General features: G+C 44.4%; 1 protein-coding gene across 2 annotated transcripts in view; it reads right to left on the reverse strand.

Moving 5' to 3' along the window:
• The window catches only part of CPM (carboxypeptidase M), a 62,919-nt gene that overhangs the window by 37,132 nt on the left and 2,064 nt on the right, over positions 1-23,723 (reverse strand). Inside the window, exon 3 of one of the 2 annotated variants that reach the window (XM_070271902.1) lies at positions 16,118-16,207. The exons of the other annotated variant lie outside the window; for it this stretch is intronic. The gene's annotated coding sequence lies outside the window, so the exon portion shown is untranslated. The remainder of the gene's footprint in view (positions 1-16,117; positions 16,208-23,723) is intronic. 2 annotated transcript variants of the gene reach the window in all.

The following is a 23,723-nucleotide window of genomic DNA, read 5'->3' on the forward strand; positions in this document are numbered from 1 at the left end:
AAACGGAGTCTGCCGTTCACTGAGTGGTTATTATTTTTCTTTGTTTGACAGTGTGTGCTGTGGTTGGGTAGGAAGAGGTCATTTTTAGATAATGTGCGCTCAAGCGCTTAGTAAAGAAGCACGCTACTCACCATTTCCAAGAGTTCAGCAAAATCTGCAGACAGAGCTCAGCAGAGGGAGAAAGCAGATGTGGCCGAATATTCACAACAGGTGGATCTACACGAAGACTCCTTGAGTATTTATTTTATTATTTTTGCAATTTCTCTATAGGTTTGAAAATTTTCAGAATAAAAAGCTGGGGGAAAGCTTTAAAAAAGGTCAAGTTAAAAAGTCCTGGCCTGATCCCTCAGCCTCTGCCGCTTGTACAGGTGAGATGCGGGGCCTGGGGGCCAGGGCTGCTCACCTGAAAGGTGAAGTCGTGAGGACGGGAGTGGGGCCGACGGCGGCAATCCACAGGCTGCCTCTTCCAAGGGAAACACAGCACCGTAACCGGAAAAGGGTTAAGGATGACCGCGTAAACCATCCAAACCCACGGCCAGGAGCTTACTAAAGCTCTGTATCCATCGAGAAAGAAAAATCACCTCGATGCAAATGTGAAGGTTAACCAAAGGACAGCCACTTTTTATTTTTATTACAACTGGGAAAAAAAACTACAGAAATATTTTTAAATAATACAACTTTTGTGACCATTGACCTGCTGGTCAAAGAGTCATTAATCTAGCAAAGGCCAAGTGGTTAATGCAGGCTAAGAATAAGGGATGCTGGGCAGTTTTAGTAATGACTTCCATGTCTTCCTCAGGATTGGGCTTTGGATGGGGAAAGAAAGGAATGTAAGTGGTTGCGATTGTTCCCTCTGCCTGACCCGATCCCCACTCCCCTTGGGGCTCTGGGCAGAACAGAGCAGCAAGACTGTTACAGGAGAGGAAGTGATGGGCGGGGCAGGCGGGCTGCCGAGGAGGAGAGTGGGGAAAGAAAGGCCTGAAGGTCACCCCGCCTGGAACAGGGGAAGCCCAGCGCCACCCAGCAGACACCAATGCAGGACTGCGCATGTGTGACTTTCAAGGATCCTCCCAATTTATCCTTTAACAAAATCCCAGCAAATACTTGTTGTCAACAGACTTAAGAAGGCACGTGATAAGCACTCATCGTCTTTAAAAGGAGTGTGAACATGAGATTTATTTACATTCTGTTTCTGTGCATTTTTTTTGCTGAGGAAGATTCGCCCTGAGCTAACATCTGCTGCCAATCTTCCTCTTTTTGTATGTGGGCCACCACAGCGTGGCCACTACAGACGAGTGGTGTAGGCCTGTGCCCAGGAGCCAAACCCAGGCCGCCGAAGTGGAGGGAGCCAAACTTAACCACTAGGCCACTGGGGCTGGCCCCCTCGTTTTTAATGTGGTCAAGACTGTGAGCATACTTTTAACACTGTGGTTCTAGATCATTTAAACCATGAGCTGGTGCTAGCTAATTTCCGTCACAAAGTAGCATGTTAAATTTGCCATACCTACTGTTGCAAAGTCAATACGAATATAAACATTCACTTTAAAAAGAAACAGAACAAGAACCAGCGCCCAGGCATTCCCATCACGGCCACGCCTGCTGCAGCCACGCCTGCTGCAGCCACGATCGGCAGATCTCTCGAGCTGACACAGCAGATCCATCAGCAACGACCACTCACGGAGGGGCGTCTGGGGTGAGCTGCCTCAGTAGGGATTTCTAGTGATTTGGGGCTTTTCTAGTGCCTCCCTGAGAATCTGATGGCTAGGGTTACAGAGGGGCCAGAAAATCTAAATGAGGCCATAGTCATGGAATCTGAGGAAGAACTCAAGGGTTTCAGAAAATCATCTCTCTTAAAATACTGATATTTTACACAATTTCCCCAGTGTTTCACACACTCCATCTTATCATTTGATCCTCACAGAAACCCCAGGAGATAGATGAGGCGGGTGTTCCATTCTCATTGTACAGATGAGGGAAGGTGCTCAGACAGCCGGGGCTTTGAACTGGTTTTCTGTTCGTTTTACTCTGAGATCAGCGTTTGTTCTGCACCTCGCCCCCACCGTGGAGGAGGACTGCCTCTGCTGCCACCCAGATGCAACAGATATTCACCTGTCTGCGAACAAAGAAGCTGAGGCTTCTCACAACTCCCAGACAAAGCAAGAACCGCACCTCCCACGTCCCTCTCCCCACCCAACCAACGCAGCCATTAGGAAGTCTCTCCTCCAGTGGTGGCCGTAGACTCATCGATGAGAAGATGCTTTCTGGAACACTGTGTGTTTGTTTTCTTCTGTGTCTGTAAGAGCTTTGAGACACTAGGTGCTTATCGTTCAAAGCCAACGTTATCTGCAATGCAGGCCTGTGCACACAGACACAAAGAAACCGGCATCTATTTTGGAAGCAGCGAAGGCTCCCCACAGTTTCTCTGGCTGTGCATTTACAACTGACTGATCCCAAGTCTTTCCTAAGCTGGAGACCAGAACTTTAACAATGCCATCTTGTATCCACAGCTGCAGCTTTTGTTCAACATGTCCAAAGGGGCAACACTGAATGCTCAGCCTCTGAACTGTCTGCCAGAGCAAACCCAAGACCACACGGACCACCTCCACTGAATACTTCAAGGTCGGAAAATGTCCCAGGCCTGACTTCTCAGCTTCACCAAACTGCGTAATTAGCTTGATCTCAGATCAGCTCCATCTGAAAATGTGGGTTAAGAAACGCCCATTTCTGAAGCAGCATGAGGAAATGCAGCTGTTAATAAGCCACCTGGGTTTGCTCAACCATTACAGCACATCTTATCTGGATCTTTGTTAGCTTGCATGTATTCAATTAACAACTTATGCCCTGCCAATTTCACAAGGATGGGCAGCTTGGTCACACAGCACACTGCTCACTGGCAAACTATTTGCGAGAAAGAGTAGGCCCAGATGCCATGTCCGAAGGTTGAGAATGGATTTCATGCCCATAAATGCAGGATGAAGCTCAGGCCTCCTGAAAGGCACCAACTTTTCCATGGGCTGTGACACAGTAACCTTGGTGAAAAGTCCAAATAATTATAAAGAGCCATTCCAGAAACACTTTCTCACAACAGGTCAAGGCAGCCCTGGTTCACGTCCCATCTGCTGGGACAGTCACAGCTCAGCACCCGTCAGGTGCAGCACACGGTGGCCAGCCTTTATGCTGACAGTGTGCCCCTATTCATGTCGGCTAGGTTTAAGAAATCTGTAGACAGGGACCTTATCCAAGCTGTGCCCTACTTCACTCTACCACGCTCAGGCAAATGGTTGGGCTGAAACAATGAGGCAGATTCTTAAGAGGGGATGGGCCACACACAAGATTTGCTAGGGTATTCTCATTGCTCAAGAAGTCAGCAATGCTCAGCCACAGAATTACTAAGACGGCAACACGTCAGACATACCCAACCATCAGCCAGACTTAGACAAGCTCTTAAAGACCAGGGGTAATGTCTGTTCAAGGCGCCCTCTCCGCTCACCACACGTGAGGGGGCCTGACACGGCGTGACAGAGGCGCATGGGGAGGGCCGGGAGGAGCGGTCTTCACACAGCTCTTGCAATTGGTGGAAGGAGAAGAGAGGGAGCGGAGGATGTGGGTGGTGACACTGTCGTATATGGATGACTGCTATCTAAGGGGGTGAACTTTGGCAGAATAGAGCCAGGCCTGGAATTTATCCTCTTTCCATTAAAATGCAGGAAATTTTTTTTTAATTTAGCGAATTCTTTTTTTTAAAGATTGGCACCTGAGCTAACATCTGCTCCCAATCTTTTTTTTTTTCCCTTCTTCTCCCCAAAGCCCCCAAGTACTTAGTTGTATATTCTAGTTGTAGGTCCCTCTGGCTCTGCTATGTGCGACGCCTCCTCAATGTGGCCTGATGAGCGGTGCCATGTCCGCGCCCAGGATCCAAACTGTTGGAACCCTGGGCTGCAGAAGCAGAGCATGCGAACTCAACCACTCAGCCCCGGGGCCGGCCCCTACAGGAAGATTCTTATATGTCTCTTCTGTGGGCATGGGACGGATTCAGAGAAATCTTGTTGAAGGCATTTTATACAGTGTTTCTGCATTTTTGTGGATTTTTTAAAATCCTGTAAGATAAATCCCACAGTGTGAGTTCAGTCATTCCCAAATGACCCTTTTGCTCGGCTCATACAGTCCTGCTGATGGCCAGCCAGAGTTAAGCAGAACAGCAGCAGACTCGGTCGGTAGCATCACTGCGTTTCTTATAAGTATCTCTTTGGACCACCTGCAGCAGAATTATCCAGAGTCATTGTTAAAACTGCAAACTCTTGGGCCCTGCCCAGAAAGGGTATCTCCAGACGTGAGTTCAGGAGTTTGCATTTTCCGCAATACCTCAGCTGACTGAGCCACCCCATGAAACACGAAACCTCTTTAGGGAAGTAGGACGCACCTCGAGAAAAGTGTACCTCGTACAGCTCCCTGGATTTTAGAGACTGAACACGCAGCTGCGCGGCCAGCCCTGAGAGCAGCCTCGTGCCCACTCCACGCACTCTCCGCTACGGCCGATTCCCTCACACTGTAGTGTGTAAACGCAAATCATTCACGCTCAGGGCACAGGATTCCATCGTGTGATGCAAGCCAGACTGAGAGCCACTGGCTTCCAGAATGAAGCATAAACAGAACTTACCCTGCATGGATAAGCCATGTGTTACATCTGAAGGCACTTTTTCCCAGGAGGCTAAGCTTTGCCAGGAACCACAGACTCACACTGTGGCTGAAGTCAGAAGGCCGGCCTGGAGTGAAAATGGGCACGCGCGGGAGCCGTGCTGTCAGCTTTAGAGAGGCCCCTCCAGGGCAGTCTGATGACAGAGAGGCCTTGCGAGCATCTTCCTGATGCAGGTTTTTCAGCTCCTTCTCATTAGGGCTTATCAGAGTCTAGTCCTTTCCTGATGGCTGCACTTGCCGAGAGACCATTTGGAGGTGGCGTTAGCACAGAGGTTATGTAAAGCTGGAGCCAGATTACCGAGGTCCAAACTTGTTCTGCCACTTCCGGTGAGACCCTGGGCACCCTACTTAACTATTTGGAGCTCGTGGAAACGTGGAGTTTCCTCACGTGTAAAATAAGGCTTTAACTGTAACTCAGGGGTTGTTATAAGGAGTGTATGAGCCAACATTCGTGGGCACTTAGAACAGGGTCAGCACACAGCAAGCAAACATACATGCGTGAAGGATGAACAGGTGTTTCTAAACTCATCAGTGTCACCAGACACCAAGGGACCGTCTGGGTCTAATGCCAAAGGAAGAAAGGAACTCGGGATTCTGGGTGGATTCACCCCAACTGGTTCCCACTCTGCCTGCTTTAAAGAATGGCCTACTGAGCCTCGCTCATTTGTTATCCACGTTTCTGCCACACAACATTCTCTCTCAAGTGACAAGGATGGAGACCTGCGTCATTAGGAAGCTGGGGAGAACATTTACCAACATGGCGACCGTCAGGGGATGCTCTTATTTTGGTTTTGGCTATGACAAGCCCCAGAGCAGCCAGGCGAGGCCCTCTGGTTTCATGACAGTCACGGAGGGCGTCTCAGGAAGACTCTTCAAGCGTTAACAGGGATTTTATCGGCTTATTTGGGTTGCAGTTTGCAATTTTTAAAAATGTCTAGGCAATCTTCTCCACCTTCCCCTGATCCTAATTCCCGTGGACTCCTCGGTGTTGGACCAGCGCTTCCTCACGTCTCAGTTCTTTGTGTCTGCGTTCTTTTCAGATGTACTAAACAAACAAAAAATCCTTCCAAAAAAAAGAAAAAGAAATTCTCTGAAGAAACTCTTTCTTAAACCTAAAAGACATTAATTAACGAGGCTGCACACTTCGATCCTCTGCTTTTACTAACCTCTGGTAGCCAGAATTAGTGGTGGCAAAGCCAATCACTAGTCTAGGCTAGGATTATTTTAAAATAGGGTATCACCTCCAGCTCCTTTTTGTCCCAGATGATGGATTAACAATTCTATTCCATGACAACTAGAAACACCAAAGAACCCAGTCTCTGACTCATTCTGGCTTATTCTCTGGTTCTCGTATTCTGAAGCTGAGCCATGTCTCATATTTGAGCTGGAGCACCCAGGACACCAGGGGCTCACTCTGTGCTCCTGTCCCCATCCAGGCCCACTAAGACCAAAGTTGCCCCCCAGACCACAGGCTTCTGTCCCCACTGCTTCATCTTTCTCCTCTGGGCATCCACTCCCTCAGCGTCTTTTCAAAATCTTCATGGCTCTTTCTGCTTCCAAAAGCATACACACTTTTAAAAAATTTGAACATTCAAAAATATATGCTGTAGGATGTGGACTCTATCCACACACCACTTCATTCACAAAAATAGATTCCAGATGGATTCAGGTGCTACATGTTAAAACTAAAGCTATAAAAATATTGAAAAAAGTATAGGCTATATTTATGACCTTGGGGTAAAGAAGGCCTTTTTAAATGAGACATAAAACAAAAAAGCATTAAAAAAAAGATTGATGAATATGACCTCATAAAAATTAAAAACTTCTGTAAGGCAAAAGATATCGAAAACAAAGTTTAAAAGACAAGCCACAGCATGGGTGAAAATAATTGCCACGTATATAACAAAGATTATCTAAGAAGACCTAAGAATAAGCAGAAAAATAGGCAAAAGGCATGAGGAAATATAAATGGCCAATAACGTCTGAACGTCAGTTCCACAGGGCGGGATTCACGTCCGCTCACCACTGTCTCCAGCATCTGGAGGAGTGCCTCGGTGCTCAGCGTTAAATAGATGTGAAAACATGCTCATTCTGATTTTCAATCATGAAAATTCAGTTTAAAATGGAGACTTTTTTACCCATTGGATTGGAAAAAATTTAAAGTGTTGGTTAGGAAGTGGGGAAATGTGCACACTCATGTGGTGTTGGGAGCATAAATAATACATCTTATTGTAGGGCAATGAGTCAGCCTCCACCAGGCAAAAAAAATTCTCGTTCCTTGAGACTGAGCAATGCCTCTCCCAGGCAGTTACTGAGCTCCTGTGCTGGTTCACGGGTATCGATCGCAGCACTGTTTGAAATATGCTAAGTTGTAAACGACCAAAATACTCATCAATATGGAAAGGATTAAATAAACTGTGATAAAATCAAACCAGGAATCGTACGAAGCAGTTTACAACAATGAGGTCTGTCTACATGCACCAGCAACCCCCGACACACACAAGTGAAAAGGGCAACTTGCATAACAATGCTCAGAGCGAGACCCATAAAACAAGACATGGACATGTACGTAAATGCATAGAAAAGTTTGATACCAACTTTTTTTCCTTCACAATATATCCTGGACATCTTCCCACGTCAAAACATAAAAATCTACCTCATTCTTTTATAAAGTTTGTATAATATTCCATTGACTAGGCATAGCACAGTATAATCAATTCCATATTGATGAATGTTTGGGGTTTTTTTTTTGAATAGCTTTAATGAGATATAATTCACATATACAATTCACCCATTTAAAGTGTACAATTCATTGGTTTTGGTATATTACATTATCAATTTTTAAAAGTTCTGTTAAAACATATAATACAAAATTTGTCATTTTAAATATACCATTCAATGGCATTAATTAGATGACTGTGCCATTTTCATTTTTTACTATTGTAAATCATGCTATAAATCTATACCCTCATACACACTTTGTGAAAATGTGTTTCTCTAAAGGATAGAAAGCTCTCACAGGCTGAGGGCCAGTAATGAAGAGCGATAAAGACGAATATGGGTTGGTCTTTTCCTAAGATTACTACATTATTGTTAAACATAATTTTAAACCTCAAAGAGATACGGGATTTTCCAAAGCAAATGCAACAGTGGAAAAATTAAAAAACCCTTATTTTTCTATGTTCATTCATGCTGTCAAGTATATAAACACAAGCCAATTAAAGCAAAGGAGAATTTGTTACCCAGTACTTGAGCGTACATACGCTTGATCCCAATGGAATCAGTTATCTGGCAGCTGACAGCCTATCCTGACGCTTTTTTGCCAAACACACCATAAGCAATTGTACCCTACAGAGAGAGACACAGCCTGCATATTAGATAAGTTCCTAATCTGGACTTCACAGTCTAATCAGAGGGCGCCTTGGGCAACTCACTTAATCCCATGGCCTCATGATCCTCTTCCGTGCAATGGGGGGCCTGGCCTGGATGCTGGAACTCGTATGGCCAGGTCACAAGGTGTGCTGCAGGAACAAGGTGAGCTGAAACCTGCAGGGGTGGGGGCCCCGCTCTGCAGACTGGGCGCTCTGGTGGGGACCCACCAGCTAAGTGCTTTGTGGCCTTGGGCACGTTACTTCCCCACAGGAGAGTCGGTCTCTAAAGCCGTCCATGGTATTTACCTCACAGGGCACTGTGAGGATGCAACGAGATAAAGTACAAACACTGCCTCTCCTGGGCCTGACACCAAAGACACCCTCAAGAAAAGGCAGCGTCGAGCGTTTTAAACCCCAGAGCGTGTAGCAGTGCCAAGCTTCAAAGCTGCCAAATATCCCAAAGAGTTTAACAGCAGTAACAGTGGCATAGACTCCTAGCGTGTTACACGTGCCAATCACATTCGGAGCACTTAACATCTGTTAACTTATTTAACCCTCTCGACAGTCTCTGAGGTCGATATTATTTTCCATTTTACCAAAGAGAAACTCGGCCCACAGAGGCTAAGAAACATGTTCAAGACCACAATTACTGAAGAGCATAACCAGGATTTGAACAGGCAATCTGCACTCTTCAGGGTGTGTTCTTAACCACTATCCGAGGGGCTTATTATTGTTACAAATGTCTGTGTAGGTATGAGCGTGGGTCTAAATATCGTATCTTCCCCTATTCAGATAGCTCCCCACTTACAATATCCAGTACCAACATCTCTTTCTTATCAAATTTTAAAAATTAAGATTATTTTGCTAAACACTCAATTTTCACCCATCACCTAATTAAAAAACCTGTTATTTAAATGATGCCAGATGATAACTTGTTTTAAAGGCAGCTATATAAAGAGTGAACATAAGAAGAGGCATTATTAAACTTCTCATTTGGTCACATATGACCTCTAAGATCACACCATGATGGCTATGAGTCCAAGACGTTCTGGAACTCAAATGCTTGGCGTTACCTTCCCATCCTGGGCAGTACTCACCCCACTAGCTTCCTCTATTTCCCTAGAGCTGCCACCTCAAAACTAAACGGTTTCTCACTGACCACAGCTCATAATATTTCCCTTCGAGAAATACAGTTTGGACTGCTCACGAAGCCAGCCTCAGTGTTTGGCAGCCTGGGATTCTGCTAATGTACCCAATGTAAAATGTCATTTCGTTTTCCTTCCTGAATTCACTTCTATCTCCATCTCTAGCACACAGGGAAAAGCTTTCCCCCTCTAGCAAGTGGGACCTGAGTGGCAACGAATGACAGTCACCTGTCTGACCCGACCGTCTCGTTCCAGGATGCACAGGAGGAGTTGAGGCTGGTCAGGGCACCTCAAGTGTTCCTACACTGCACCACCACCTCCCCTCTCAGGCACGAAGGATGCTGAGTGGGCTCTGCCCCACCCATCCAGTGGCTTGACGTCTTGTGCACAGTCTTCCTCAGGGGTCCTGCAGCCTGCGCATCTAAGGCATCTCAGTGTGTGCTCATTGGAAAACCCAAAGCTCCTGAGAGCCAGACTCTGCCCCTATACTCCCCACTCTCCCGTTCCACCTTGTCCACCGCTGGAGTCTAAGTCTGAATCTCAGTTGTGAGGACGGACCTCCTGAGCCCAGGCAAGTCATTTGAGGTGGGTAAGTGTTTCTGAGTGTTTTGAGACATTTACAGAGACTGATCTGCCCAGAGCACAGCAAGGATGCAGGCGTGAGGGGGGTCAAGAGCTCTTTTGCTAACCCACCACATAGGTGGTCAGCAAAGACACAGTTATTTAGACAAGAGCCTAGCATTTGGCTTGATATACAGAATATATTCACTATTTCCTAGCAGATATAATCTTGTTTTGATCCATTTCAGAGGGCTCTGGACCTTTGCAAAGTGTCATGTATACATGTCCCAATAGAATACCACGTTCCAAAGGGCAGGAACTGATAACCCAGGGCACTCGCGTGCCTGTGGCACGTCCCCGGTCTCTTCTTGCAAAGGTACCTCGCTGTCCATCCCCCGTTGCGGAACCTTTGTTCCGATAAAATCTTCTGTGAAAATCCAATGTAAAAGGTTAGAGCCAAGCTACTCTGGTTTAAGGGAGAGGACCCCGAGCTGTCTTCTGTATCCTTACCCACCGAAGTGTCCCAGGTCACCTCGCCAGAAGCCTCCAAGCTCCACAGCCCGTTTGGAAAGTGGAGGAACTGGGTTTGAATCCCCAGCTCTGCCACCGACCAGCTGGGTTGTCTTGGGCAAGTCACATTTTCCCCAAGTCTCGGTTTCCCATCTGTGACACAGAGAGGACACCACCTCGTTCCCAGACCGATGTCAGGACTTAAAATAACTCATGAGAGCAGCCAGGACAGAGGATGCATTCGTAAAGTATACACTTCATTACTAATCTTCAAATACCCCTCTTTATTTCCTTTCTTAAACATATTTTCCCAAGGATAGAGAACAGAATGTCCTAAGGACACACAGTTCCCTCGGGACTATGAATATTGCAATTTTAGTGAAGAGTTACGTGAGTCAAAATATTTTCCCTATTTATCACTGTTCTTTGAACAATCTCTTTCCCAAAAAAAAAACCCAAACGAACCCCATAATGACAAAATACTTCTAAAACTTTATCTTTTCCAGTGAGTACAAACTAAGATGCTCAGAGACATGGAAATCACCGTCATTATCCTTGGCCACATGGACAAGGTGGGCCGTGTCCTGAGCACAGGGCTCCCTGCTTCCACACCACGACCCCACCACGCCCCTCAGGCTCCAGCTGTCTTCTACTCACTTTACCTGCATTCCCACCTCACTGTCTGCCTGGTAACGTTCGAGCTTTGTTCAGTACTGGCTCCCTAATCAGCCTTCCTCCACTGTATGGAGCACCTGGGGCCAGGCCTTTAGAAGTTCACAGCCCTTCGTGCTTTCCCATGAAGGCGATTAGGTGCAAGGCTCCCAGGCCCAGCCCCTAGAGAGAAGGGCCCAGGTCTTTTTTTTTTTTTAATTGCTTTCTCCCCAAATCCCCCCACCCCGTACATAGTTGTATATTTTAGTTGTGGGTCCTTCCAGTTGTGGCATGTGGGATGCCACCTCAGCATCGCCTGACGAGCAGTGCCATGTCTGTGGCCAGGATCCGAAGCAGCGAAACCCTGGGCCACCAAAGTGGAGTGCGTGAACTTAACCACTCGGCCACGGGGCCGGCCCCAGGGCCCAGATCTCGTTCTTCCTCGTATCCTCCCACACAGGTTCTGGTCAACAACAGGAGTTCAATAACTATTCAGCAAATGAATATATAAGTGAATTACCAAAAGACAAGTCTGGGTTAATGACCCAAACATGTCAGTCCAAGATAAAATTTTGGACCATCAATTTCCTCATCTTTGAAATCTGTTTGTTCTCAGATCTAAAACAAAATGTAAATAACTCATCATGGAGTTTCTACACTGCTCAGGTGAGGGACACGTGGGAAGGGCCCAGCACAGAACAGGTTCTCAACAGATTGCAGTCCCACTTCCTTCCCGCTCCGGTCCCCGCTGCTCCTGGTGAACAGCCTACTAGAAAATGAGACCAGGATTGAGCTCCCACTCGTTCCACCTGAAAATACAAATGGTTGTTTTTCATAACAACAATATCCCAAAATTATTTTAAAATAGAAAGTATCTGTTTCCATCTTGCGCACTGTTGGTGGGAATGTAAACTGGTGCAGACACTATGGAAAAGAGCATGGAGGTTCCTCAGAAAGATTAAAAACAGAACCACCATATGATCCAGCAATCCCTCTTCTGGGTATTTATCTGTGGAAAATGAAATCACTATTTCCAAGAGACATCTGCACCCCACGTTCATTGCAGCATCATTCACATTAGCAAAGACACAGAAACAGCCTGAGTGTCCATCGATGGATGAACGGGGAAAGAAGACGTGAGATACACACATCCAGACACACGCACGCAGCACGCATCAATGGATGAACGGGGAAAGAAGACGTGAGATATACACATACGGACACACGCACAGTCAGGCGTCACTTAATGACAGGGACACGTTCTGAGAAACGCATTCTTAGGCAATGCTGTCGTTGTGTGAACATCACAGAGCACTTACACAAACCTAGATCGTTCACCTACTACACACCGAGGCTACGTGCTACTAGTCTTATGGGACCACTGTTGTGTATGCGGTTTGTCGTTGACTGAAGCATTGTCATGTGGCACATGACCGTATATATAATGGAATATTATTATTCAGCCATAAAAAGGAAGGACATCACGCCATTTGCAAAAACATGATGAAACTTGAGGGAATTATGCTAAGTGAAATAAGTCAGACAGAGAAAGACAAATACTCTATGATCTCACATGCAGAGTCTAAAAAAGCCAAACTCACAGAAACAGAGAGTAGATGGTGGTCGCCAGGGGCTGGGGATGAGAGAAGCGGGGAAAGGTTGGTCAAAGGGGACAAACTTCCAGCTGTAAGAGGAATAAGGTCTGAGGGTCTAATGCACAGCATGATGACTACAGTTAATGACACTATATTATACACTTGAAAACCGCTAAGAGAGCAGCTCTTAAGTGTTCTCACCACCACAACAAAACAGTAAGTACGTGAGGTGAAGGACTTGATAATCAACTTTATTACAGCAATCATGTACAAGAAACATGTGCATGAATTCACCACGTTGCACACTTGAAACATATACAATGTTATATGCCAATTACATCTCAACACAGCTGGAAAAAAATATTTGTTCCTAAATATTCTGGCATTTCTCTATGAATTCCAGATTTAATTAATATTTACCAGTTTCAGCATAACTTTGGCATACACAGAATTTGTCTCCAAAATTGCTGATTAAAAAATCATTTCTTCTTATGAGATCTGTGCTCCGTAAGGGCAAAAAGAAAAGGCACTACGTGTAATACGCTATTGAAATGTTTCTAATAAGTTCTATTGGTAAGAATAAATTATCTTTAAGGTTTAAGTGAATAATTTGATCCAATTATGATATTTAAATCAGAACTCTTCACACTGGTAGTTCTTAGGAACTGTTATTATTTTTATAGATTTAATACTTCATTTTCTTGGTGCTCTGGTTTACTCGCCCTGGTGTTTGTATTTTCTGGTTTTTTTTCACCCCCAAAATGGCTGTTCCACCATATTTCTTAAAGGGAACCTTTATTGTAGCACAAATGAATTGTAAAACCATCAGAAATTCTCCAATCAAGAAACCACTCTGTTGTTTTCCCATGAGGCGTGAATCCCTAGGATGGTTATGACTCCCCTGGGATGAAGGAAAAGGTCTCTAAGTGTACAGGTCTTCCACCATCTGCCCACCTTGCCTCCTCTCTCCCCTTCTCTCTCTCCTCTCCAGCCACAACGAACTTCTTTTCTTTCTCCAGGTCAATATGCTCCTTCGCCACCAGGCCTCTGAATGTGCTGTTTATTGCCTCCCTTCCCCCGGCCACCTGGCTGACATCTCTTGATCCTTCAGGTCTCGGCCACGGCGAGTCCCCTGCCGTATGCTCCCATAGGGCTGATCACATCTGTATTTACTGACGTCTCTTCCCTCCCACCTGCCTCTCGGACTGTCACCTCCATCAGGGCAGGGACCACGTCTAAGTTCTTTACCTCTATATTCCTACGTTAGCACAGGCCATAAACTATCCAATAAACGTTTGCTGAGTAAATTGAATGAACCTGCCTACAGAACAACAGGATTTAACTAACCAGACTTTAGGACATGTCACTTAACTTTTTGGCTCTCAGTTTTCACTTACAGCAGTATTCAGCATGGTCAACCATGACCTCAGCCAAGAAAGAGTTAACACAGCTGGTCTGTTTTACGCACTTCTTGCTTATCTCTGAGAACACCTGCAGTCACGGTAATGACCCTGAACCAAACTCTGAGCACTAAACTTCTGAAATGTTCACTCACTGATGGTGTTATTCTGTACCCCCAGTCAGTGGGTCAGGACATACCAAGGAGAAAGCAACGTTTCCAGTAAACATGAAGATTCTTGACGTGCACCTGGTACCCAGTGTGGGTCTGCACTTTACATGGAGCCTGAGTGCTGCCAGCAATTAATTCCCTAGTCGGTGGTCATGGGAGCCGGAAACAGCTCCCTTCTGGAACTGCTGCCCTTCCTTGATGTCTGCGACACCATTCTTCATTTTCCTCCTAGCTCATTGTTGATTTTCTCTCCATCTCTTTTCTTGGCTTCTATGTCTACCAGACTCTAGATGCTGGAGTGCCCTACAGCTCTATTCAGGCCTCCTTTTCTTGATCTCTACTCTTGTTAGATTCTTTTATGAGTCTCATGGGTTTCAATACCATCTACATGTTGCCGACTCTCAAGTTTCTTTCTACAGTCAGACACATCCCCAGCTGTCTACTGGACACCCCCACTGGCTGTCTCCTAAGGATTTCAAAATTACTCAAAATTGTCTAACCCAGAGCTCTTGATTTCACTCCAAACTTGTCCTCTTCTAGTTTTTCCCATCTTGGTGAATAACACCTCATACACTCAGTTGCCCAAGCATTAAACCTAAAGGTCATCCTGGATTTTAAATTTTTTCCCAGTCTCTGTCCACTCCCCTTCCAATCCATTAGCAAGTGTTGTTGGTTTTATTTCTAAAAAAATCTCTGATCCTTCCACGTCTCTCCATGTCTAAAAGAGTCCTGCATGGCACAATGACGTATCAGTCCACAATGGACCGCATACACGATGGTGGTCCCATCAGGTTAGCACCATGTAGCCGAGGTGTGTTGTAGGCTGTACCATCTGGGTCTGTGTAAGTAACTCTACGATGTTCGCACAACGACAAAACCATCTAACGACGCATTTCTCAGAATGGTCCCCATCGCTAAGCAATATAGGACTGTATAGCATCTTAATCCAAATCACCATCATCAACATCTGCCTGGATTATTATAGTTGGGTAATTCTCCCTGCCTCTATTCTTGCCCCCTTTGAATTAATTCACTATTCAGCAGCCAAAGTTATCTTTTTTCAAACCTACATCATATTACATCATTCTGCTTAACACCCTTCAACGGGTTCCCATTATTCTTAGAGGAGAATTCAAACTCTCCATGTTTGAATTGGCTTGTGAGGCCTCTGTGCACTGTCCCCTGCACACATCTCCACCTTCATCCAATACCACTCTCCCCTCGTCCCTACGCTTCTGCTTCACCAGTCTTATTTCCATTCTTAGAATACGGCAGAACCCTTTCTGCCTCAGGGCCTTTGCACCTGCATTCTGCCTCTGCACTTTGAACTAATGTATGGTGTTGAGTCTGAAAACACATTTTGTACATTTAGAAGTACATGTTCTTGAAACTCAAAAGACAACCAAGCCCAATTAACTGTTTGTTAAGGCTAGAATGTGGTATTCCCACATTGAGAAAGGAACTCTCCAGTAACCAATGATAGACCAGGTGGGCCTAACTCTAGATTCTGTCTCGTATAGTGAGACTGTTCCTCTGAGTGCCCAAGAGGAGTAGAAATAAACAAAGTGTGTTCCCTAGTTGAGCAACCTTGATCTGAAATTTAACTCCACGTGCACCGCGTCTTACTGTCAAGGTGTAAATCAATCGTTCTTATTAAAAAACAATGGGAAAACTCCTGTGGAATTGCCACATGTTAAATGATCTGTGCTCCCCACTTTGTCCCCAGGTGTCCATAGTTTCACAAGAGTGACTACCCGTCTTTAAAAGAATTTCAATGGGTGAGCTCAACTGAGTTATGAATGGGCAAAGGAATGACTATTTAACAGGGACTAAAAATTGAAGTTAAGGATGCCTTTAAGAGTCTATCCACCTGGGTAGTCCCAAACCCGTGCCTTTCTGAACTGCTCACAGCGAGCATAATTACATACGTCCGTGCCTTCATCGCAAATCTGTGCAACATTCCTGAGTACAGAAGGGGAAAAAAGACACAAAATTGAGGGGTTTCAAATCTCTGCTTACCTTTTTCTGGGGGGCAGGAGAAGGCTTCATCACATGATCCTTTTCTCTCTCTTTTCACAGTCTCTGATAGACACTTGAATTATTCCTGCGCTGTTCAAATAAAACCAGGGCTATTTCTTAAACTCTTAATGGAGGCGTATGTATCGCCTATATTTACTCTCTCTTCTCTTTCTATGTTTGGGGGCCAGAGGAGGGGGGACAGAACCACCTTAGGCGCGTCAGTGAGTAATTCAACTAGCCCTCCACCGCCTGAAAGCCACGGCCTTCCCTGCTGCCTCCTCTGAGGCTCAGCAACGCGCCCTGAGCTGGGGCATTGGGAGGCCTGCAACTCTGCCTCTCCGGGTTATCAGCGTACTTACCGTAAAACAGTTCTGGCAAAAAAATGGTTATACTGCAAGAAAACAATTTCCTTTTCTTGAGACGAAGTACTCACCACATACAGCATAAATAACTATATAAAGTTACATAAAGTCACATATATGTAACTACATAAAAGTTTACATAAAAATATACACACTGGATACTTACACAACAGAACAACACACTGAATAACACACACTGCCCTGTATGAAGTGCATTTACATTCACGTTGCATTCACTGTGCACAGAAAAGCTCTTCAGCTTTGACCCCAGGCGCGCCTGTCACAGAAAATAAGCACACGTTCCAGCCCAGGAGACAAAGGGGAGCAAAGCCTGGGCCTGCCTCCAGGTGCAACAGAGACGGCGCTCCTGGAGGACGCTCAGGAAGAGGCCAAGGAGACTCCAGCTCGCCCAGGGGACTAGGAAAGGCTTCCAGGAGGAGGCAACCCTTTGAACTCAGCCTTGATTAACTGATAAACGATTAACTGATAAACGATCAGCTGGTCCCTAACATCCATTCCTGCTCTAAAGCTGTGATGCGCTAAGTTTTAGCTGACTGTATTCGTAACACACCTGCACACTCTGCGCGACAGGAGAGTTAGGTACGGACGTGGAGAACGGTTCGCTCATGTGACTTCGGTTGTGCTCCTTAAGTATGGCTCCAGTTTCCTCAGAGAGAGTCCCATCAGAGAAATTTAAAAACTGGGAAAGCGACTAATTGAAAGCTCTTTATTTAAACCAATGGAGGCTTTACTTAGCTGGTTCCTGGCACCGAACCTGTGTGTGGGCAAACCCTCTGAATACACGTGCATTGTCGTTAGTGCCTGAACACCCCCCAGGAAGGCCGCGTCGTCAGTTCTGGGCAAGGGCACAATGAGTCTGTACGGCCAGTGTGAAGGTGACTCGTGTGAAGTTGGTGGCGTTTTCTGATGCAGAGGAGACTGAGCTGTCCAGGTGAGCTTGACAGAACTATGTATGTGAAGGGTCACAGATCAGAAAGTCTGTACTTTAACTTGAACCTCTGACATGCAGGAATGCTCACAAAACAGACATGAGAAACTTTAAAAAAAAATTTTTTTTGAGGAAGATTAGACCTGAGCTAGCATCTGCTGCCAATCCTCTTCCTGGGTTAACATCTGTGCCCATCCTCCTCTACTTTATATATGGGACGCCTGCCACAGCATGGCCAGAGGAGCGGTGCCTAGGTCCGTGCCAGGGATCCGAACCAGCAAACCTGGGCCACTGAAGCAGAGCGTGCGAACTTAACCACTACGCCACCAGCCGGCTCAGAGAAAGATTTTTAATGTGCAACTCATGTCTGTCTTATTTTAACACGAACTCAAATTAGGACTTCCTGACCTCTCAGCAAACTACTAGACCATATTACACTGACCCGTGATGGAGCTGGGAGGACACCCGTCGTTTTCAGTCACTAGACAGGAAGATTTGATTTAATCTCCTTCCACTAACCCACATGCATGCTGGTATTCAACATAATCTTTTTAAAACCCTTTACTTTTTATCTTCCTTCCCTCCTCTGTGCTCTTAGAGAGGGATTCTAGATAAACTGAAAGGAGGAAACGGGGCTAATGGCAGTTACCACGTCTCAACCCCAGACGCTGCTGTCACCAATGTCACCTCCAGACACACTTGTTCACTGATTAAGAACAGAAACCAAGCCCCCTTGGATGCTGGCTACATAAACTTGAAGCGGGTCCTTGTCAGCCGTGCCTGTGATATTAGAGCAGTCGTTCCTAACCTCTCAGTCGATGCCTCTTTTCTCCTGTCCTGTATTTTGCAACTCCTTTCCCATGCTGTCATAAAATTCATAGAAAATACATGTTTACATACATGATTTCAAAAAGATCAAGACAACGTTTAAACTGCATATAAAGAAGAAATAAAAGGAAAGCAAGTTATAAGAAAATCTACTATTGGTACGTAAATACTCGGGCACCATCCTGTAGAGGACACACTGACAGTCAGATGCTTCTCTCGGTTCTTGAGAGGCACGGGGCAGGCGTCCCTACAAAGGCAGCCTCACTGAGCTGTGTGGGAACGGGGTCAGGGCTTTCTGAATGTTAAATATCTCTCAATCAAGTTCAGGGAAAAACAAAACAGACTTTTCCCTCAATTTATGTACAGTTACATTCCTGGAAAGGTCAGTGCATATTAAAGTTGTGGGAGAAAGCATGTTGTGTTTGTACATAAAACAGTTCGGTTTTAGGTTCAGATCACTGTAAGCTGTCTTTCACCCACAGAGGGCATTGGGAAAGGCGGGGACCAATTCTCCCTACGTGTGACCATTCCACACACTGCTGACAGGATCAGGAGGCGTCAGGACAGTCCCCCTCCAGGATAACAACTTAAATCTCCCAATTTCCAAAACTCCCCCTAGGGGGCGGCACTGCTCTGAGCGAGAACCACTGTTCTCGACTCGAGATGGCAGGTGGTGGGGTGAGCGTCCCCTAAGTGCTCAAACCAGCATCTCAGCCTTCTCCTTCTGCCTCAAAATCAGAGTTTTGGCATACAGAAAAAATTTTAAGATTACAGCGAAAGATGGAATTCAAACTGCTTTGGATATAATTGTGAATACCAAAAAGGGGTCAAGGACTTCCACAGCCCACTCAGCACATTAAAAACACTTAATCCAGGCCTTCTCTTGGATGATAGAGGAGGCCTGCCAACCGGTTCAGAATCACAGGAGAGGTGACAAGGTGAGGGGGCAGGGGGGTGGGGAGGGGAGAAGGGACAAGAACAGAAAGGTAAGTGGGGAAACTTCTCCACAGCAAAGAGGTGTGCGGGTCCACCATTCTGCTCAAGGCAGACTGGTCCCATTCACCCCTCTGTCTTTAACTAACCATGGACAGTTCACTCAATCTCAACCCTTCACACGTGCATTGGGGGATGATAATGGTATTTCACACCATTGTTAGAACAATTAAGTGAAACATATACATAAAGTGCCAGGCAAACAGTAGTAAAACTCACATGATGTTGCCTGTCATTATTATTTTTTTTTTTTAAGTTTCAAATGCTACTTGCCCCTAGAGATTGTTGTTTATATATATTTGAAATTTGGAATAAAAATGGTTACTAGATATAAGAAGCAGAGTAAAATTCTGTATTACTTTTTGGATATTCTCTGTCTCAATTTCCTCTTTTAAAATATTATACTACAAACATAGGGGAAACCCAAACTATTTCCTTATAATAAAAAAAGGCAGTGTCTTTAAGAAACCCTGAATGGTTATAAAGCAAGGCTGAAATCTATAAGATGTTCCAGAAAAGGACTTTGCATTTCAAGTTCAAGAAGGGGAAAGTCTTGCTAAACCGATGTACTAACTTTAAATCACAAATGTGTATTACAGCCGAAATTCCTAGATTTTAGTGGCTTTCTTGATATTTAGTCCTCAACATGTCAATATTTACATCACAAAGAGCATTTTATACAGGCAAACTGGCTTAACGATCACACCTGAGAAATGAACAGAGGGTGACAGAAAACCAAATGTCGTGGTAAAATTTTATATACAATGTTTCTTCCGAGGGCAAATCTCAGTCAAAATTTACCCAGTCAAGGGCAGTAGACAATGAGAGATCTGTGTGAACACAGTACCTGCCTCTTTGGGGGCAGGAATCGAAGCCAATTGTAGGGAGATTTTTGAGCTTCTGAAATGATATGAAGACTCCTGGCAGAAGAATTCAATAAATCTGTTGAATGAATATGTGAAGGTGAGAGTTCTTGGGGAAAAATCATGAGAAATAAACTCTCCCTTATACTTTAAACACAACAATGAAAAATTGATACTACAGCAATCTTTCACCATCATTATTATTATAACATTTAACACAAGATCTACCCTCCTAGAAAAATTTTAACTATACAATCTTAACTGTAGGCAATGCTGTACAGCCCATCTCGAGGACATCTTCATCCGGTATATCTGAACCTTTGTACCTACTGACAAATACTACAGTAATCTTTCAAACCACTAATGCCAGTACTGATTTACGAGTCGTATAAGATTTGGAAGACTTGTTTTTTTCTCAGCATACATCTCTCATGCAACTATAAATTAATACAATCTTTCTGCAAGGCAATTTGGTTATGTGTATCAAATATGTAAAACTGCTTAAGACCCAGTAATTTCCTTTCGGGAAATGTATCCCTACCAACAGCTCTTATGTAGCACACTGCTACAAAGTACAGGATCTAGAGTGTAAACTTGGGCGCTGTGGTTCCAAAGCCTGTGCCTTGACAACTTTTGATGTCTTAGCTACGAAGATGTTCACTACAGCATTGTTTATAATGAGAAAAGTTCAGAAACTAAATGTCCAACAACAAGGTGTAAGTTAAATAAACAATAGTATGTCCACTGACAACAGAAAGCAGTCATTAAAAATCAAGTTTCAGAAATAACATGTTTGCATGGACAAACAAGATATGTGGCTCAGTGAGAGGTGGGAAAGACACAAAACAGTGTACACAGTGATTCCAGTCTACTAAATGTTTCCTTTGGATGGTGAGATTCTAATTTTCTTCTTGGTGCTTTTTTGTATCTTCCAAATGTTCTAAATGTACTTGGATTCCTTTTGCACTCAGAAAAAAATTACTAATAAATTTCTCTCCAGATCAGCACAGCCCAAACAAAATATAACGCAAGTCACATATGTCATTTAAAATGTTTTAGTAACCATAACCACATTAATGAAAAAGGAAACAAGTGAAATTAATTTTTAAGTATTTTTATTTAATCTATATTTCTAAAATATTACCATTTCATGTGTAATCAATATAAAAATACTATTAATGGAGTATTTTACTTTTTTTGTATTGTCTTCAAAGTCACTTTTAGCACATCTCAGCTTGATCTAGTCGCATTTCAACTGCCCCACACCAGGTGGCTCATGGCTACTGTAGTGGACAACACAGCTCCAGATCCTTGGAAGAAGCCACACTCTTAGGTCAAAGGTGCCCAAACCATGACTCGGAAACTCTCCACTAACAACCTCCCTCTCCATGCAGTCATCCACATCGGCGTCAAGCCGCTTCTTTAAAGAGAAGAGATGTGCTTGGGAGACACATGGATCTGGGTTTGAATCCTCCCTCTAACGCTTATCAGCTGTGTGATCTTCAGCAAGTTAATTAACTTCTCCATGCCTCATTTGACCTGTTGCATAAATAAGGATAATGCCTACTTTGAATTGCTGAGATGGAAATAATGTATTAAAACACCTAATACATGGAATGCACTTGATAAGAGATTTTTTGTTTTTAAAGATTGGCACCTGAGTTAACATCTGTTCAATCTTCTTTTTTTTTCTTTTCTTTTTTCTTCTCCCCAAAGCACCCCCCTCCCTCCACCCCCACCCAGTACATAGTTGTATATCCTAGTTGTAGGTCCTAGCTGCGGCATGTGGGACGCTGCCTCAGCATGGCCTGATGAGCGGTGCTAGGTCTGCACCCAGGATCCAAACTGGCGAAACCCTGGGCCGCTGCAGTACAGCGCAAGAACTTAACCACTCGACCACGGGGTGGCCCTGATCACAGAGGTTTTTATTATCCTCTCCTCCCCTTTGCAACCTTCCTTATTCAGGTAAATAAAAGTCAGACTTAGCAGGAGGCAAGACAAGATTCTTAAAACAGAGATGGTAGGAAATCTCATTTAAAATGGTCCTATAACTAATTTTTGGGGGTGTGGAGAGCCTAGCTGGAGAAATCTACAATAAATACATTTGTATTTTAAAGGGGGCGACCTGATGGCAGGGGACAAATGGCACACAGCTTTGCTTGCTTCACACGGCTTTCGCTCAGCACATATTCAATCCATTAAACAAACAGAAATAGAGACTGAACGTGGGCCAGGCATCCTGCTGGACAAAGGAGGTGGGGAGTAAAAAAGAAAAGGGAGGTGCTGCCTTAATGGAATGGAGGAATGAACGCATGAGCCAGTGAACACTGTATCTTTTCTCATTTCTCTCAACTCCCTGGTCAGTTCTTTTTTGGAGTTCTTTTTTGCTTCTCTCTTCACCTAAGATTTTCTTTACTATGTCATTAGGTAATGGGGTTTCCTTCAAAAGGCTCAACTGTATACGGTCAGTCCACACGGGCCAAATCCACGTGAAGAGCATACATGTGCTCAACTTTTGTGTGAGTTTCAAACATTTCAAAATTAAAAATTAAAAAAATCACCAACTGTAATAGAAGGTAATTATCATGACATGTATCAATGGGTCTACAGCATCACTGTTTATAACAGAGATCATCAGAAACTGCACAGACGCCCCAAAGAGGTGAATGACTGAGGAAATTCACACCATGAAGAGGGGGAAATACCATACAGCAACCAATTTACATCTGCGGACTTTGTCAATTCATGGAAATGTGGAATGAAATCATGTGAATTGGGGAAAAAAGTGGAATAGAATCTATGATTACAGCAATGTAAATATATGCGAGATAGGCATTTACAAAAACTGAAAATGTATTTGGCGAGGTAGATTATTACTTTCCCATCTGGGTAGGCTGCCCACATTTATTAAAAAAAAAAAAGAAAAAGAAATAACATATGGTAAACCCCGTTCACGAAGCAAACTTGCCTTACGCCAGAGGGCAGGACGTCGGGGAGAAGTGCCTGTCTGGCGGGAAGAGCACCGGCTTCAGGGCTCAGGCTAACATGCAGGGACGCTGCAGTAAGTGACACCCAGTCACTACGGCACACTTTAACCTACCACTTGGAGCCCAACAGCAGATTTGGGATTTTTCTTGATTTGAGTAATTATTCAGAACATACTCCACACAAACATTTGACCCCTAGTGTCAGATTTTATTTTTACACGATAACTCCTTAGTCCTTTAACTAACCACAAGAGTGCATACAAGGTAAAAAAATTAAGCCTGCTGGCTTCCACTCTTATTGTGGTCTGATACCAAGCAGGAGAGACCAAAATAGCTGGTGCACATTAAGAGAGTGCCCTACTTTCTTTCACAAGCACTTTGTGCTTGAAAAAAATAAAAACTTACCATATCATTTAGTACTTACAATTAACAACATCCTCGTCATCTTGTGGTTTAAATGATGACTGAACAATAACTCAAGCTAGTTGTGTCCTGTTTCCTTTATCAACATAATTAGTATTCTTAGATCTTTTTCAATTGCTCTTCTCTAGCCTTACGGGAAAATAATTTCAAAAGGTTGAATCCATACGTTGATTCAAGATATGATTTCTCACACTCCGACCT

Source organism: Equus caballus, chromosome 6 (genome assembly GCF_041296265.1).
Source record: "Equus caballus isolate H_3958 breed thoroughbred chromosome 6, TB-T2T, whole genome shotgun sequence".
Classification (NCBI taxonomy): Eukaryota; Metazoa; Chordata; class Mammalia; order Perissodactyla; family Equidae; genus Equus; species Equus caballus.